We start from the raw sequence: 18,998 nt of genomic DNA on the forward strand, positions 1-18,998 counted from the left end.
CACCTGAATAGACCTTGCCGGGAAGGCTGAGGAGTGTGATCCCACGATAGTTAGAACACACCCTCCGGTTCCCCTTCTTAAAGAGAGGAACCACCACCCCGGTCTGCCAATCCAGTGGTACTTCCCCCGATGTCCACGCGATGCTGCAGAGTCTTGTCAACCAAGACAGCCCCACAGCATCCAGAGCCTTAAGGAACTCCGGGCGGATCTCATCCACCCCCGGGGCCTTAACACCGAGGAGCTTTTTAACTACCTCAGCAACCTCAGCCCCAGAAATAGGAGAGCCCACCACAGACTCCCCAGGCACTGCTTCCTCATAGGAAGACGTGTTGGTGGGATTGAGGAGGTCTTCGAAGTATTCCCTCCACCGATCCACAACATCCGCAGTCGAGGTCAGCAGAACACCATCCTCGCCATACACGGTGTTGATAGTGCACTGCTTCCCCTTCCTGAGGCGGCGGATGGTGGTCCAGAATTGCTTCGAAGCCGTCCGGAAGTCGTTTTCCATGGCCTCACCGAACTCCTCCCATGTCCGAGTTTTTGCCTCTGCGACCGCTGAAGCCGCACACCGCTTGGCCTGTCGGTACCTGTCTGCTGCCTCAGGAGTCCTATGAAATCCCACTGTTTATGTTAAACATGCTTCACTGATGAGAGGATGTGGCAAGCACAGTTTTGTCCTACTAATTTCAGCGATCCTTGAACGCATCGTAGTTTGTTTACATGTACTACTTTCTCTGACGCTGCCACGGAAATACGGGTTTTATGCCACTCCTTTCATCGTCTCTTAAAGTACCGATTATTGTCTCACACACACTAGGTGTGGCAGAATGATTCTCTGCATTTGACCCATCACCCTTGATCACACCCTGGGAGGTGAGGGGAGCAGTGGGCAGCAGCGGTGGCCGCGCCCAGGAATCATTTTTGGTGATTTAACCCCCAATTCCAACCCTTGATGCTGAGTGCCAAGCAGGGAGGTAATAGGTCCCATTTTTATAGTCTTTGGTATGACTCGGCCGGGGGTTTGAACTCACAACCTACCGATCTCAGGGCGAACACTCTAACTCATGGGTGTCGAACTCCGGCCCCGCACCCCCAACCCCGCCCACCTCAACCGACGCACGAAGGGAGGGGGGGCACATTTGGTGGTAGCGGGGGTGTATATTGCAGCCCGGAAGAGTTAGGGCTGCATGGGATTCTGGGTATTTGTTTTGTTGTGTTTATGTTGTGTTACGGTGCGGATGTTCTTCGGAAATGTGTTTGTCATTCTTGTTTGGTGTGGATTCACAGTGTGGCGCATATTTCTAACAGTGTTAAGTGGGGTGAAATTTGTCCTCTGCATTTGACCCAACCCCTTGATCACCCCCTGGGGTGCCGCGCCCGGTAATCATTTTTTGGTGATTTAACCCCCAATTCCAACCCTTGATGCTGAGTGCCAAGCAAGGAGGTAATAGGTCCCATTTTTACAGTCTTTGGTATGACTCGGCCGGGGGTTTGAACTCACAACCTAGCGATCTCAGGGCGGACACTCTAACTCATGGGTGTCGAACTCCGGCCCCGCCCCCCCCAACCCCGCCCACCTCAACCGACGCACGCATTTGGTGGTAGCGGGGGTGTATATTGCAGCCCGGAAGAGTTAGGGCTGCATGGGATTCTGGGTATTTGTTTTGTTGTGTTTATGTTGTGTTACGGTGCGGATGTTCTCCCGAAATGTGTTTGTCATTCTTGTTTGGTGTGGATTCACAGTGTGGCGCATATTTCTAACAGTGTTAAGTGGGGTGAAATTTGTCCTCTGCATTTGACCCGACCCCTTGATCACCCCCTGGGGTGCCGCGCCCGGTAATAATTTTTTGGTGATTTAACCCCCAATTCCAACCCTTGATGCTGAGTGCCAAGCAGGGAGGTAATAGGTCCCATTTTTATAGTCTTTGGTATGACTCGGCCGGGGGTTTGAACTCACAACCTACCGATCTCAGGGCGGACACTCTAACTCATGGGTGTCGAACTCCGGCCCCGCCCCCCCCCAAACCCACCCACCTCAACCGACGCACGCATTTGGTGGTAGCGGGGGTGTATATTGCAGCCCGGAAGAGTTAGGGCTGCATGGGATTCTGGGTATTTGTTTTCTTGTGTTTATGTTGTGTTACGGTGCGGATGTTCTCCCGAAATGTGTTTGTCATTCTTGTTTGGTGTGGATTCACAGTGTGGCGCATATTTCTAACAGTTGTTTGTGTGCCATGTTGTTCCAGACCACAGCAAACGTTACCCAGCTTGCAAATATTGTAATAAATCCATTAAAAGAAGACAACCTACCGTTTCCTTTAACTTGGACACACCCATCTACACCTCTGGCCATTCTGAGCCAGTAACTTCCAGAAGTCATCTCATCCTGTGAGAAGCCTCCGTTTTACTAATGATTTCCAAAGTTGCAAAAATGTGTGGAATAAAAACTTAAATACAACATTTCTGTCAACAAAGATTTGCGTCAGTCTTTGATAGTAGGCTAATATAGCTAATATAGACAATTACATCATGTGTTGCCTTCATTATAACACTTATAACATCCTTTTGAAGTAATTTTGATAGTAGGCTAATATAGACACTTACATCATGTGTTGTCTTGATTAAAACATTTATATAAAGCTTTTAAAGTTATTTTGATAGTAGGCTAATATAGCTAATACGGACACTTACATCATGTGTTGCCTTCATTTTAACACGTATATAAGGCTTTTAAAGTAATTTTGATAGTAGGCTAATATAGCTAATATTGACACTTACATCATGTGTTGCCTTCATTATGACACTTATATAAGACTTTTAAAGTCATTTTGATAGTAGGCGAATGTAATTCACATAGACACTTACATCATGTGTTGCCTTCATTATAACACTTATATAAGACTTTTAAAGTAATTTTGGTAGTAGGCGAATATAATTGATATAGACACTTACATCATGTGTAGCCTTCATTTTAACACATATATATAACACTTTTAAAGTAATTTTGATAGTAGGCTAATATAGCTAATATAGACACTTACATCATGTGTTGCCTTCATTATAACACTTACATAAGGCTTTTGAAGTAATTTTGATAGTAGGCTAATATAGCTGATATAGACACTTACATCATGTGTTGCCTTCATTATAACACTTATATAAGACTTTTAAAGTCATTTTGATAGTAAGCTAATATAACTAATATAGACACTTACATCATGTGTTGCCTTCATTATAACACTTATATAAGACTTTTAAAGTCATTTTGATAGTAAGCTAATATAGCTAATATAGACACTTACATTATGTGTTGTCTTCATTAAAACATTCATATAAAGCTTTTAAAGTCATTTTGATAGTAGGCTAATATAACTAATATGGACACTTACATCATGTGTTGCCTTCATTATAACACTTTTATAAGGCTTTTAAAGTAATTCTGATAGTAGGCTAATATAGCTAATATAGACACATACATCATGTGTTGTCTTCATTAAAACATTCATATAAAGCTTTTAAAGTTATTTTGATAGTAGGCTAGCATAGCTAATATAGACACTTACATCAATCAATCAATCAATGTTTATTTATATAGCCCTAAATCACAAGTGTCTCAAAGGGCTGCACAAGCCACAACAACATCCTCGGTACAAAGCCCACATATAAAGCTTTTAAAGTAATTTTGATAGTAGGCGAATATAGCTAATATAGATACTTACATCATGTGTTGCCTTCATTATAATACTTAAATAAGACTTTTAAAGTCATTTTGATAGTAGGCTAATATAGACACATCATGTGTTGTCTTCATTAAAACATTTTTATAAAGCTTTTAAAGTCATTTTGATAGTAGGCTAATATAGCCAATATAGACACTTGCATCATGTGTTGCCTTCATTATAACACTTAAATAAGACTTTTAAAGTCATTTTGATAGTAGGGTAGTGTAGCTGATATAGACACTTACATCATGTGTTGTCTTCATTAAAACATTTATATAAAGCTTTTAAAATCATTTTGATAGTAGGCTAATATAGGTAATACAGACACTTCCATCATGTGTTGCCTTTATTATAACACTTATATAAGACTTTTAAGGTAATGTTGATATTAGGCTAATATAGCTAATATAGACACTTACATCATGTGTTGCCTTCATTATAACACTTACATAAGGCTTTTGAAGTAATTTTGATAGTAGGCTAATATAGCTGATATAGACACTTACATCATGTGTTGCCTTCATTATAACACTTATATAAGACTTTTAAAGTCATTTTGATAGTAAGCTAATATAACTAATATAGACACTTACATCATGTGTTGCCTTCATTTTAACACTTATATAACACTTTTAAAGTCATTTTGATAGTAGGCTAATATAGCTAATATAGACACTTACATCATGTGTTGCCTTCATTATAAGACTTATATAAGACTTTTAAAGTAATTTTGATAGAAGGCTAATATAGCTAATATAGACACTTACATCATGTGTTGCCTTCATAATGACACGTATATAAGACTTTTAAAGTAATTTTGATAGTAGGCTAATATAGCTAATATAGACACTTACATCATGTGTTGCCTTCATTATAACACTTATATAAGACTTTTAAAGTCACTTTGATAGTAGACGAATATAGCTAATATAGACACTTACATCATGTGTTGCCTTCATTATAACACTTATATAAGACTTTTAAAGTAATTTTGATAGTAGGCTAATATAGCTAATATAGACACTTACATCATGTGTTGCCTTCATTATGACACTTATATAAGACTTTTAAAGTAATTTTGATAGTAGGCGAATATAGCTGATATAGACACTTACATCATGTGTTGCCTTCATTATAACACTTATATAAGACTTTTAAAGTCATTTTGATAGTAAGCTAATACAACTAATATAGACACTTACATCATGTGTTGCCTTCATTATAACACTTATATAAGACTTTTAAAGTCATTTTGATAGTAAGCTAATATAGCTAATATAGACACTTACATTATGTGTTGTCTTCATTAAAACATTCATATAAACCTTTTAAAGTCATTTTGATAGTAGGCTAATATAACTAATATGGACACTTACATCATGTGTTGCCTTCATTATAACACTTTTATAAGGCTTTTAAAGTAATTCTGATAGTAGGCTAATATAGCTAATATAGACACATACATCATGTGTTGTCTTCATTAAAACATTCATATAAAGCTTTTAAAGTTATTTTGATAGTAGGCTAGCATAGCTAATATAGACACTTACATCAATCAATCAATCAATGTTTATTTATATAGCCCTAAATCACAAGTGTCTCAAAGGGCTGCACAAGCCACAACAACATCCTCGGTACAAAGCCCACATGTAAAGCTTTTAAAGTCATTTTGATAGTAGGCGAATATAGCTAATATAGATACTTACATCATGTGTTGCCTTCATTATAATACTTAAATAAGACTTTTAAAGTCATTTTGATAGTAGGCTAATATAGACACATCATGTGTTGTCTTCATTAAAACATTTTTATAAAGCTTTTAAAGTCATTTTGATAGTAGGCTAATATAGCTAATATAGACACTTGCATCATGTGTTGCCTTCATTATAACACTTAAATAAGACTTTTAAAGTCATTTTGATAGTAGGGTAATGTAGCTGATATAGACACTTACATCATGTGTTGTCTTCATTAAAACATTTATATAAAGCTTTTAAAATCATTTTGATAGTAGGCTAACATAGGTAATACAGACACTTCCATCATGTGTTGCCTTTATTATAACACTTATATAAGACTTTTAAGGTAATGTTGATATTAGGCTAATATAGCTAATATAGACACTTACATCATGTGTTGCCTTCATAACACTTATATAAGACTTTTAAAGTCATTTTGATAGTAGGTTAAAATAGCTGATATAGACACATCATGTGTTTCCTTCATTATAACACTTATATAAGACTTTTAAAGTCATTTTGATAGTAGGCTAATATAGCTAATATAGACACGTCATGTGTTGCCTTCATTATAACACTTATATAAGACTTTTAAAGTCATTTTGATAGTAGGCAATTATAGCTAATATAGACACTTACATCATGTGTTTCCTTCATTATAACACTTATATAAGACTTTTAAAGTAATTTTGATAGTAGGCTAATATAGCTAATATAGACACTTACATCATGTGTTTCCTTCATTATAACACATATATAAGACTTTTAAAGTCATTTTGATAGTAAGCTAATATAGCTAATATAGACACTTACATTATGTGTTGTCTTCATTAAAACATTCATATAAAGCTTTTAAAGTCATTTTGATAGTAGGCTAATATAACTAATATGGACACTTACATCATGTGTTGCTTTCATTATAACACTTCTATAAGGCTTTTAAAGTAATTCTGATAGTAGGCTAATATAGACACTTACATCATGTGTTGCTTTCATTAAAACACTTATATAAGACTTTTAAAGTCATTTTGATAGTAGGTTAAAATAGCTGATATAGACACATCATGTGTTTCCTTCATTATAACACTTATATAAGACTTTTAAAGTCATTTTGATAGTAGGCTAATATAGCTAATATAGACACGTCATGTGTTGCCTTCATTATAACACTTATATAAGACTTTTAAAGTCATTTTGATAGTAGGCAATTATAGCTAATATAGACACTTACATCATGTGTTTCCTTCATTATAACACTTATATAAGACTTTTAAAGTAATTTTGATAGTAGGCTAATATAGCTAATATAGACACTTACATCATGTGTTTCCTTCATTATAACACATATATAAGACTTTTAAAGTCATTTTGATAGTAAGCTAATATAGCTAATATAGACACTTACATTATGTGTTGTCTTCATTAAAACATTCATATAAAGCTTTTAAAGTCATTTTGATAGTAGGCTAATATAACTAATATGGACACTTACATCATGTGTTGCTTTCATTATAACATTTCTATAAGGCTTTTAAAGTAATTCTGATAGTAGGCTAATATAGACACTTACATCATGTGTTGCTTTCATTAAAACACATTTATAAGGTTTTCAAAGTAATTCTGATAGTTGGCTAATATAGACACTTACATCATGTGTTGCCTTCATTATAACACTTTTATAAGGATTTTAAAGTAATTCTGATAGTAGGCTAATATAGATAATATAGACACTTACATCATGTGTTGTCTTCATCAAAACATTCATATAAAGCTTTTAAAGTCATTTTGATAGTAGGCTAATATAATTAATATAGACACTTACATCATGTGTTGCCTTCATTATAACACTTATATAAGGTGTTTAAAGTAATTTTGATATATAGGCTAATATAGCTAATATAGACACTTACATCATGTGTTGCCTTCATTATGACACTTATATAAGACTTTCAAAGTCACTTTGATTGTAGACGAATATAGCTAATATAGACACTTACATCATGTATTGCCTTCATTATAACACTTACGTAAGGCTTTTAAAGTAATTTTGATATTAAGCTAATATAGCTATTATAGACACTTACATTATGTGCTGTCTTCATTAAAACATTTATATAAAGCTTTTAAAGTCATTTTGATAGTAGGCTAATATAGCTAATATAGACACTTACATCATGTGTTGCCTTCATTATAACACTTATATAAGACTTTTAAAGTAATTTTGATAGTAGGCGAATATAATTAATATAGACACTTACATCATGTATTGCCTTCATTATACTGGAACACTTACATAAGGCTTTTAAAGTAATTTTAATATTTGGCTAATATAGCTAATATAGACACTTACATCATATGTTGCCTTCATAACACTTATAAAAGACTATTAAAGTATTTTTGATAGTAGCCTAATATAGCTAATACAGACACTTACATCATGTGTTGCCTTCATTATAACACTTATATAAGACTTTTAAAGTAATTTTGATAGTAGGCTAATATAGCTAATATAGACACTTACATCATGTGTTTCCTTCATTATAACACGTATATAAGACTTTTAAAGTCATTTTGATAGTAGGCTAACATAGCTAATATAGACACTTACATCATTTGTTGCCTTCATTATAACACTTATATAAGACTTTTAAAGTAATTTTGATAGTAGGCTAATAAAGCTAATATAGACACTTACATCATGTGTTTCCTTCATTATAACACTTTTATAAGACTTTTAAAGTAATTTTGATAGTAGGCTAATATAGCTAATATAGACACTTACATCATGTGTTTCCTTCATTATAACACGTATATAAGACTTTTAAAGTCATTTTGATAGTAGGCTATTATAGCTAATATAGACACTTACATCATGTGTTCCCTTCATTATAACACTTTTATAAGGCTTTTAAAGTAATTCTGATAGTAGGCTAATATAGACACTTACATCATGTGTTGCTTTCATTAAAACACATTTATAAGGTTTTTAAAGTAATTCTGATAGTAGGCTAATATAGACACTTACATCATGTGTTGCCTTCATTATAACACTTTTATAAGGATTTTAAAGTAATTCTGATAGTAGGCTGATATAGATAATATAGACACTTACATCATGTGTTGTCTTCATCAAAACATTCATATAAAGCTTTTAAAGTCATTTTGATAGTAGGCTAATATAATTAATATAGACACTTACATCATGTGTTGCCTTCATTATAACACTTATATAAGGTGTTTAAAGTAATTTTGATAGTAGGCTAATACAGCTAATATAGACACTTACATCATGTGTTGCCTTCATTATAACACTTATATAAGACTTTTAAAGTCACTTTGATAGTAGACGAATATAGCTAATATAGACACTTACATCATGTGTTGCCTTCATTATAACACTTAAATAAGACTTTTAAAGTCATTTTGATAGTGCTGTCTTCATTAAAACATTTATATAAAGCTTTTAAAGTAATTTTGATAGTAGGCTAACATAGCTAATATAGACACTTACATCATGTGTTGCCTTCATTATAACACTTATATAAGGTTTTTAATTGTTTGTGGTTCCAGACAGATTTTTGTTGTTGTATTGTTGGTCCAATGTGGCTCTTTCAACATTTTGGGTTGACCCCTGAGCTAAACTGACCGACATGTTCGTAAAGGAAGTGAAAATAGGATCAAATAAAAGACTCTGGTGTGTCACGGATATTTATCAGTTGACAAAATAGTGCTCTTTTTTTCTTCTATTCTCCCTATTATTCACTTGAGCAACACAGCATTTTTATCCTCCACAGGGGTTCCACTTTACAGTTAACAGTTGCCAAATAGGGGCAACGCTGCTCTCGGCTCGGGTTGTTGCCTAGCAACAACAGAAAATAAAAAAGGTGGTTTTGAAGCCTGCCATCTTTTTCATTTATTCTTTTATTTATTTTTTTCCATTATTTTTTTTCGCGCAAAAGTATTTTTATCTTCAAAGCCCGTCGCAAAGTCTGCTGGGAAATGCGCCACGGCACGTATTTTAGGGCAGAAAACAAAAGAGGTCAGCGCGGTGGCTTCCTCGTCGACGTGTCACAGGGCGGCTAACAAGACGTGCGGGTTTGATGTACAAAACATTGTTGTGGTTGCATTATGAGTCGTGCATTATTCAGACTACAACGTGACCAGAAGGTTTTGTTCTGACCCACTTTATCATAATAACGTAATTAGCATGTCGCTGTAGCTTCATTAAAATGGCCATGGATTGAATGATTTCATAATCGCCGTTAACTTGACTTTCTGCGAATGTGGGTTTAGTTCCCATAGGGCAGGGGTCGGCAACCCAAAATGTTGAAAGAGCCACATTGGACCAAAAATACAAAAAAATAAACCTGTCTGGAGTCGCGAAAAATTAAAAGCCTTATAGAAGTGTTTTAATGAAGGCAACACATGATGTAAGTGTCTATATTAGCTGTATTAGCCTACTATCAAAATTACTTTAACAGTCTTATATAAGTGTTATAATGAAGGCAACACATGATGTAAGTGTCTATATTAGCCTACTATAAAAATACTTTAAAAGTCTTATATAAGTGTTATAATGAAGGCAACACATGATGTAAGTGTCTATATTAGCTATAATAGCCTACTATCAAAATTACTTTAAAAGTCGTATATAAGTGTTATAATGAAGGCAACACATGATGTAAGTATCTATATTAGTCTACTATAAAAAATACTTTAAAAGTCTTATATAAGTGTTATAATGAAGGCAACACGTGATGTAAGTGTCTATATTAGCTATAATAGCCTACTATCAAAATGACTTTAAAAGTCGTATATAAGTGTTATAATGAAGGCAAAACATGATGTAAGTGTCTATATTAGCCTACTATAAAAATACTTTAAAAGTCTTATATAAGTGTTATAATGAAGACAACACATGACGTAAGTGCCTATATTAGCTATAATTGCCTACTATCAAAATTACTTTAAAAGTCGCATATAAGTGTTATAATGAAGGCAACACATGATGTAAGTGTCTATTAGCTATAATAGCGTACTATCAAAATGACTTTAACAGTTATATAAGTGTTATAATGAAGGCAACACATGATGTAAGTGTCTATATTAGCTATAATAGCCTGCTATCAAAATTACTTTAAAAGTCGTATATAAGTGTTATAATGAAGGCAACACATGATGTAAGTATCTATATTAGTCTACTATAAAAAATACTTTAAAAGTCTTATATAAGTGTTATAATGAAGGCAACATGTGATGTAAGTGTCTATATTAGCTATAATAGCCTATATCAAAATGACTTTAACAGTCTTATATAAGTGTTATAATGAAGGCAAAACATGATGTAAGTGTCTATATTAGCCTACTATAAAAATACTTTAAAAGTCTTATATAAGTGTTATAATGAAGACAACACATGACGTAAGTGCCTATATTAGCTATAATTGCCTACTATCAAAATTACTTTAAAAGTCGCATATAAGTGTTATAATGAAGGCAACACATGATGTAAGTGTCTATTAGCTATAATAGCGTACTATCAAAATGACTTTAACAGTTATATAAGTGTTATAATGAAGGCAACACATGATGTAAGTGTCTATATTAGCTATAATAGCCTGCTATCAAAATTACTTTAAAAGTCGTATATAAGTGTTATAATGAAGGCAACACATGATGTAAGTGTCTATATTAGCTTACTATAAAAATACTTTAAAAGTCTTATATAAGTGTTATAATGAAGGCAACACATGATGTAAGTGTCTATATTAGTTATAGTAGCCTACTATCAAAATGACTTTAACAGTCTTATATAAGTGTTATAATGAAGGCAACACATGATGTAAGTGTCTATATTAGCTATAATAGCCTACTATCAAAATTACTTTAAAAGTCGTATGTAAGTGTTATAATGAAGGCAACACATGATGTAAGTGTCTATATTAGCTATAATAGCCTACTATCAAAATGACTTTAAAAGTCTTATATAAGTGTTATAATGAAGGCAAAACATGATGTAAGTGTCTATATTAGCCTACTATAAAAATACTTTAAAAGTCTTATATAAGTGTTATAATGAAGGCAACACATGATGTAAGTGTCTATATTAGCCTACTATAAAAATACTTGGAAAGTCTTCTATAAGTGTTATAATGAAGGCAACACATGATGTAAGTGTCTATATTAGCCTACTATAAAAACACTTTAAAAGTCTTATATACGTGTTATAATGAAGGCAACACATGATGTAAGTGTCTATATTAGCCTACTATAAAAATACTTTAAAAGTCTTCTATAAGTGTTATAATGAAGGCAACACATGATGTAAGTGTCTATATTAGCCTACTATAAAAACACTTTAAAAGTCTTATATACGTGTTATAATGAAGGCAACACATGATGTAAGTGTCTATATTAGCTATAATAGCCTACTATCAAAATGACTTTAAAAGTCGTATATAAGTGTTATAATGAAGGCAAAACATGATGTAAGTGTCTATATTAGCCTAGTATAAAAATACTTTAAAAGTCTTATATAAGTGTTATAATGAAGGCAACACATGATGTAAGTGTCTATATTAGTTATATTAGCCTACTATCAAAATGACTTTAAAAGCCTTATATAAGTGTTATAAGGAAGGCAACACATGATGTAAGTGTCTGCATTAGCTATAATTGCCTACTATCAAAATTACTTTAAAAGTATCATATAAGTGTTATAATGAAGGCAAAACATGATGTAAGTGTCTATATTAGCCTACTGTAAAAATACTTTAAAAGTCTTATATAAGTGTTATAATGAAGGCAACACATGATGTAAGTGTCTATATTAGCTATAATAGCCTACTATCAAAATGACTTTAAAAGTCTTATATAAGTGTTATAATGAAGGCGAAACATGATGTAAGTGTCTATATTAGCCTACTATAAAAATACTTTAAAAGTCTTATATAAGTGTTATAATGAAGGCAACACATGATGTAAGTGTCTATATTAGCTATAATAGCCTACTATCAAAATTACTTTAAAAGTCGTATATAAGTGTTATAATGAAGGCAAAACATGATGTAAGTGTCTATATTAGCTATAATAGCCTACTATCAAAATTACTTTAAAAGTCGTATATAAGTGTTATAATGAAGGCAACACATGATGTAAGTGTCTATATTAGCTATAATTGCCTACTATCAAAATGACTTTAAAAGTCTTATATAAGTGTTATAATGAAGGCAACACATGATGTAAGTGTCTATATTAGCTATAATAGCCTACTATCAAAATTACTTTAAAAGTCGTATATAAGTGTTATAATGAAGGCAACACATGATGTAAGTGTCTATATTAGCTATAATAGCCTACTATCAAAATTACTTTAAAAGTCGTATATAAGTGTTATAATGAAGGCAACACATGATGTAAGTGTCTATATTAGCCTACTATAAAAATACTTTAAAAGTCTTATATAAGTGTTATAATGAAGGCAACACATGATGTAAGTGTCTATATTAGCTGTAATAGCCTACTATCAAAATGACTTTAACAGTCTTATATAAGTGTTATAATGAAGGCAACACATGATGTAAGTGTCTATATTAGCTATAATAGCCTACTATCAAAATTACTTTAAAAGTCGTATATAAGTGTTATAATGAAGGCAACACATGATGTAAGTATCTATATTAGTCTACTATAAAAAATACTTTAAAAGTCTTATATAAGTGTTATAATGAAGGCAACACGTGATGTAAGTGTCTATATTAGCTATAATAGCCTACTATCAAAATTACTTTAACAGTCTTGTATAACTGTTTTAATGAAGGCAACACGTGATGTAAGTGTCTATATTAGCTATAATAGCTTACTATCAAAATGACTTTAAAAGTCGTATATAAGTGTTATAATGAAGGCAACACATGATGTAAGTGTCTATATTAGCCTACTATAAAAAATACTTTAAAAGTCTTATATAAGTGTTATAATGAAGGCAACACATGATGTAAGTGTCTATATTAGCTATAATAGCCTACTATCAAAATTACTTTAAAAGTCGTATATTAGTGTTATAATGAAGGCAACACATGATGTAAGTGTCTATATTAGCCTGCTAAAAAAATACTTTAAAAGTCTTATATAAGTGTTTTAATGAAGGCAACACATGATGTAAGTGTCTATATTAGCTATAATAGCCTACGATCAAAATGACTTTAAAAGTCTTATATAAGTGTTATAATGAAGGCAACACATGATGTAAGTGTCTATATTAGCCTACTATAAAAATACTTTAAAAGTCTTATATAAGTGTTATAATGAAGGCAACACATGATGTAAGTGTCTATATTAGCTATAGTAGCCTACTATCAAAATGACTTTAACAGTCTTATATAAGTGTTATAATGAAGGCAACACATGATGCAAGTGTCTATATTAGCGATAATAGCCTACTATCAAAATGACTTTAACAGTCTTATATAAGTGTTATAATGAAGGCAACACATGATGTAAGTGTCTATATTAGCTATAATAGCCTACTATCAAAATGACTTTAACAGTCTTATATAAGTGTTATAATGAAGGCAACACATGATGTAAGTGTCTATAATAGCCTACTATAAAACATACTTTAAAAGTCTTATATAAGTGTTATAATGAAGGCAACACATGATGTAAGTGTCTATATTAGCTATAATAGCCTACTATCAAAATGACTTTAACAGTCTTATTTAAGTGTTATAATGAAGGCAGCACATGATGTAAGTGTCTATATTAGCTATAATAGCCTACTATCGAAATTACTTTAAAAGTCGTATATAAGTGTTATAATGAAGGCAACACATGATGTAAGTATCTATATTAGCCTACTATAAAAAATACTTTAAAAGTCTTATATAAGTGTTATAATGAAGGCAACACGTGATGTAAGTGTCTATATTAGCTATAATAGCCTACTATCAAAATGACTTTAAAAGTCTTATATAAGTGTTATAATGAAGGCAAAACATGATGTAAGTGTCTATATTAGCCTACTATAAAAAATACTTTAAAAGCATTATGTAAGTGTTATAATGAAGGCAACACATGATGTAAGGGTATAAATTAGCTATAATAGCCTACTATCAAAATGACTTTAAAAGTCTTATATAAGTGTTATCATGAAGGCAACCATGATGTAAGTATATATATTGGCTATAATAGCCTACTATCAAATTTACTTTAAAAGTTGTATATAAGTGTTATAATGAAGGCAACACATGATGTAAGTGTCTATATTAGCTATATTAGCCTACTATCAAAATGACTTTAAAAGTCGTATATAAGTGTTATAATGAAGGCAACACATGACGTAAGTATCTATATTAGCCTACTCTAAAAAATACTTTAAAAGTCTTACATAAGTGTTTTAATGAAGGCAACACGTGATGTATGTGTCTATATTAGCTATAATAGCCTACTATCAAAATTACTTTAAAAGTCGTATATAAGTGTTATAATGAAGGCAACACATGATGTAAGTATCTATATTAGCCTACTATAAAAAATACTTTAAAAGTCTTATATAAGTGTTTTAATGAAGGCAACACGTGATGTAAGTGTCTATATTAGCTATAATAGCCTACTATCAAAATGACTTTAAAAGTCTTATATAAGTGTTATAATGAAGGCAACACATGATGTAAGTGTCTATATTAGCCTACTATAAAAATACTTTAAAAGTCTTATATAAGTGTTATAATGAAGGCAACACATGATTTAAGTGTCTATATTAGCTGTATTAGCCTACTATCAAAATGACTTTAACAGTCTTATATAAGTGTTATAATGAAGGCAACACATGATGTAAGTGTCTATATTAGCTATAATAGCCTACTATCAAAATTACTTTAAAAGTCGTATATAAGTGTTATAATGAAGGCAACACATGATGTAAGTGTATATATTAGCTATAATTGCCTACTGTCAAAATTACTTTAAAAGTCGTACATAAGTGTTATAATGAAGGCAACACATGGTGTAAGTGTCTATATTAGCTATAATAGCCTACTATCAAAATGACTTTCAAAGTCGTATATAAGTGTTATAATGAAGGCAACACATGATGTAAGTGTCCATATTAGCTATAATTGTCTATTATCAAAATGACTTTAAAAGTCGTATATAAGTGTTATAATGAAGGCAACACATGATGTAAGTGTCTAAATTAGCTATAATTGCCTACTATCAAAATGACTTTAAAAGTCTTATATAAGTGTCATAATGAAGGCAAAACATGATGTAAGTGTCTATATTAGCTATAATTGCCTACTATCAAAATGATACGCAAGTCAATAACGTCATCAAAGCTCACCTTTGTGCATCCACGCACAGCATAAAACGTTTGGTGGACAAAATGAGACAAAGAAGTTGCATAAAACACGTCTTTGTTAGAATAATCATGTATATATATATATATATTATCAAACAACTTTAGCGTGCTTAAAGTCCGTTGCTATAGTTATTAGGTATTGTGCTCAAGCTGTACTTTTTCTATCTGTGCAAGGACAAAACTTCTTGTCTGAGGGGTGGCCTCAGCCGCAGATGTTATCTTTGTTTTAGCCCACTAACAGCCAAGGACTTCAAGGACCTCAACGAAGATAAGACGACAGCACGCAGACGAAGCAGAGACAAGGCGAAATCACAAGGGCCCCCACCACATTCCGTCACATATTGTGCGTACTGGAGCTGCTTTGCGTGATATATGTGACCACTCCTTTTAGAGGCGGCCTCAGTGACGTTGACTCTGGACTAAATAGAGGGACGCGGGAGCTGAACCTTAGAGCGTAGGGCGAGACTGTGACTAAGTGTGCAGCTCCGTGCGTTCTCCTCATGAGCTAAATTGAACTATGTCTCTGCATGATTCCTTGCTTCTTGTCCGATTAATAGATGTCATCGGTGTTTGAACCTGACGTCTTTCTGTGGCAGCGTCGGAGAAAGTTGCACATCCAAACAAACTGTTGCGTCACGGCCCACACGACAACGGTGAGTTCAAGGACCGCCAAAATTAGTAGGACGAAACAGCGCTCGCCGAATACTCTCATCAGTAAAGCATAAAAAAAGGGTGGGGTTTCTAATAATTAGGAAGGTTTGTGTCATGTTTGTCCTCCTACAGAAACCACATTAAAACAAAAATTATATTTTTGTTTTAATATATCTTTTTTCTTTTTTAATACATTTTTTTAAAAGCTCCAAGGAGCCACTGGGGCAGTGGTAAAGAGCCGCATGCAGCTCCAGAGCCGCGGGTTGCTGATCCCCGCCGTAGACGGAAGCGGGACTAGACAACTGCGCCTCCCTGCATACCGACACAGAGAAGATTAAAAAGAAACACGTTAAATTCTTTCCTCAGGCGCTCTAAGATCGCTTGTTTCTGTCTGATCCTTTTGTCCCAGGGAAATGGTGCAATGAGGTGTCACTGCTGTCGTTTCCTCTGCTCGCTGTTCCCATTGGAAGCTGCCTTTCCTGAGTTGAACCCTGGGACAGAGCTCGGGTGACTTCATATTTCTGGTAATTGTTTCAACCAGAATAATCACACTTTTGCATTTACTCACTTGGAAAATGTATATTATTTTTAAAAAGACCCCAATATTTTCAACGCCAGTGCCGTCCAGGAACGACAATTTTTTTTTTGTGATTAATTAACATGAGTTAACTCGTTATTTTTGACAGCACAATCAAATTTATCGTAAAAAATATCGCATTAGTCTTGTAAAAAAACAGCAGGTTCATAGAGTAAAAGCAAATCTGAAAGATAAAAAGGCCTAATAGTATTAAAAAAACAATGTATAAACCATAAGAAGAACCTTAAAGTTGATCCTGAAACACACTGGGAGCCAATGCAGGGCTTTTAAAACTGGTGTAATGTGAGCCCGCCTTCTGGTCTTCGTCAGAGCACGTGCCGCTGAATTTTGGAGTAGTTGTTAAGAGCTTGGGTGACTTCCTATTTCTGTTAATTTTGCAATCAGAATATTCACACGTTTGTATTGGGATTAATCATGATTAATCACCGGTTATTACTTACTTGCAAAATTGAGATTATTTTTAAAAAGACCCCAATATTTTCAATGCCAGTGTCATCCAGGAACGACAATATTTTTTTATGATTAATTAACATGAGTTAACTCGTTATTTTTGACAGCACAGCGTGGCTTCATAGTAAAAGAGTGCGGGTACTAGACTGGCCTGCCTGTAGTCCAGACCTGTCTCCCATTGAAAATGTGTGGCGCATTATGAAGCCTAAAATAGCACAACGGAGACCCCCGGACTGTTGAACAACTTAAGCTGTACAACAAGCAAGAATGGGAAATAATTCCACATACATACTCTATATATATATATATATATATATATATATATATATATATATATATATATATATATATATATATATATATATATATATATATATATATATATATATATATATATATATATATATATATATATATATATATATATATATATATATATATATATATATATATATATATATATATATATATATATATATATATATATGTATACATACATACTATATATATATATATATATATATATATATATATATATATATATATATATATATATATATATATATATATATATATATATATAAATACATACATACAGGTATATATACACATATATGTATATATGTATATATAGTATATGTATGTATGTGTATATATACATACATACATACATACATACATACATATATATATATATATATATAGTATATGTATGTATGTGTATATATACATACATACATACATCCATACATACATATATATATATATAAAATCTCCTGATGATTGAGGGAACCCCCCCTCATGAAACAGGCCTGTAGAGATGAAATAGTCTTGTGATTTTTCCCCCACACATACATATATATATATATATATATATATATATATATATATATATATATATATATATATATATATATATATATATGTATATATATATATATATATATATATATATATATATATATATATATATATATATATATATTTATATATATATATATATGTATATATATATGTATATATATATATATATATATATATATATAATAAATCATAGAGCCAAACTACGCCCCATGTTGCCTGTGCTGTCTACTCCTCCCGGTACAAAACACATTCAATCACTTCCTTCTTTCCTTCATAGAACTCAACTTTACCGCTGCCGGTATTTTTTTTCTCCATATTATTATTGTAATATTTTCAGAATGTGTTTGTTTTATTTTTGGCTAAAGAAAGACAAAGAAAACAATCTGAAGTCGTTTTGATTTTTGATTTTAAATGCCATGATTTTAAGTGCACAGATTTCCCTCCATGTGGCCCCTAAGCTAAAATAAATTTGACACCCCTGATCTACATCAACAATATAACTGAATTGACTGAATGGCTGGACAGGACAGATTAAAAAAAAAAATAAAAAAAATAATTTAAAACATTTTTAATCGCTTAAGAATTGTTACGAGAATCGCGATTAATTCGAAAAT

Source organism: Nerophis lumbriciformis, linkage group LG05, assembly GCF_033978685.3.
Source record: "Nerophis lumbriciformis linkage group LG05, RoL_Nlum_v2.1, whole genome shotgun sequence".
NCBI classification, from domain to species: domain Eukaryota; kingdom Metazoa; phylum Chordata; class Actinopteri; order Syngnathiformes; family Syngnathidae; genus Nerophis; species Nerophis lumbriciformis.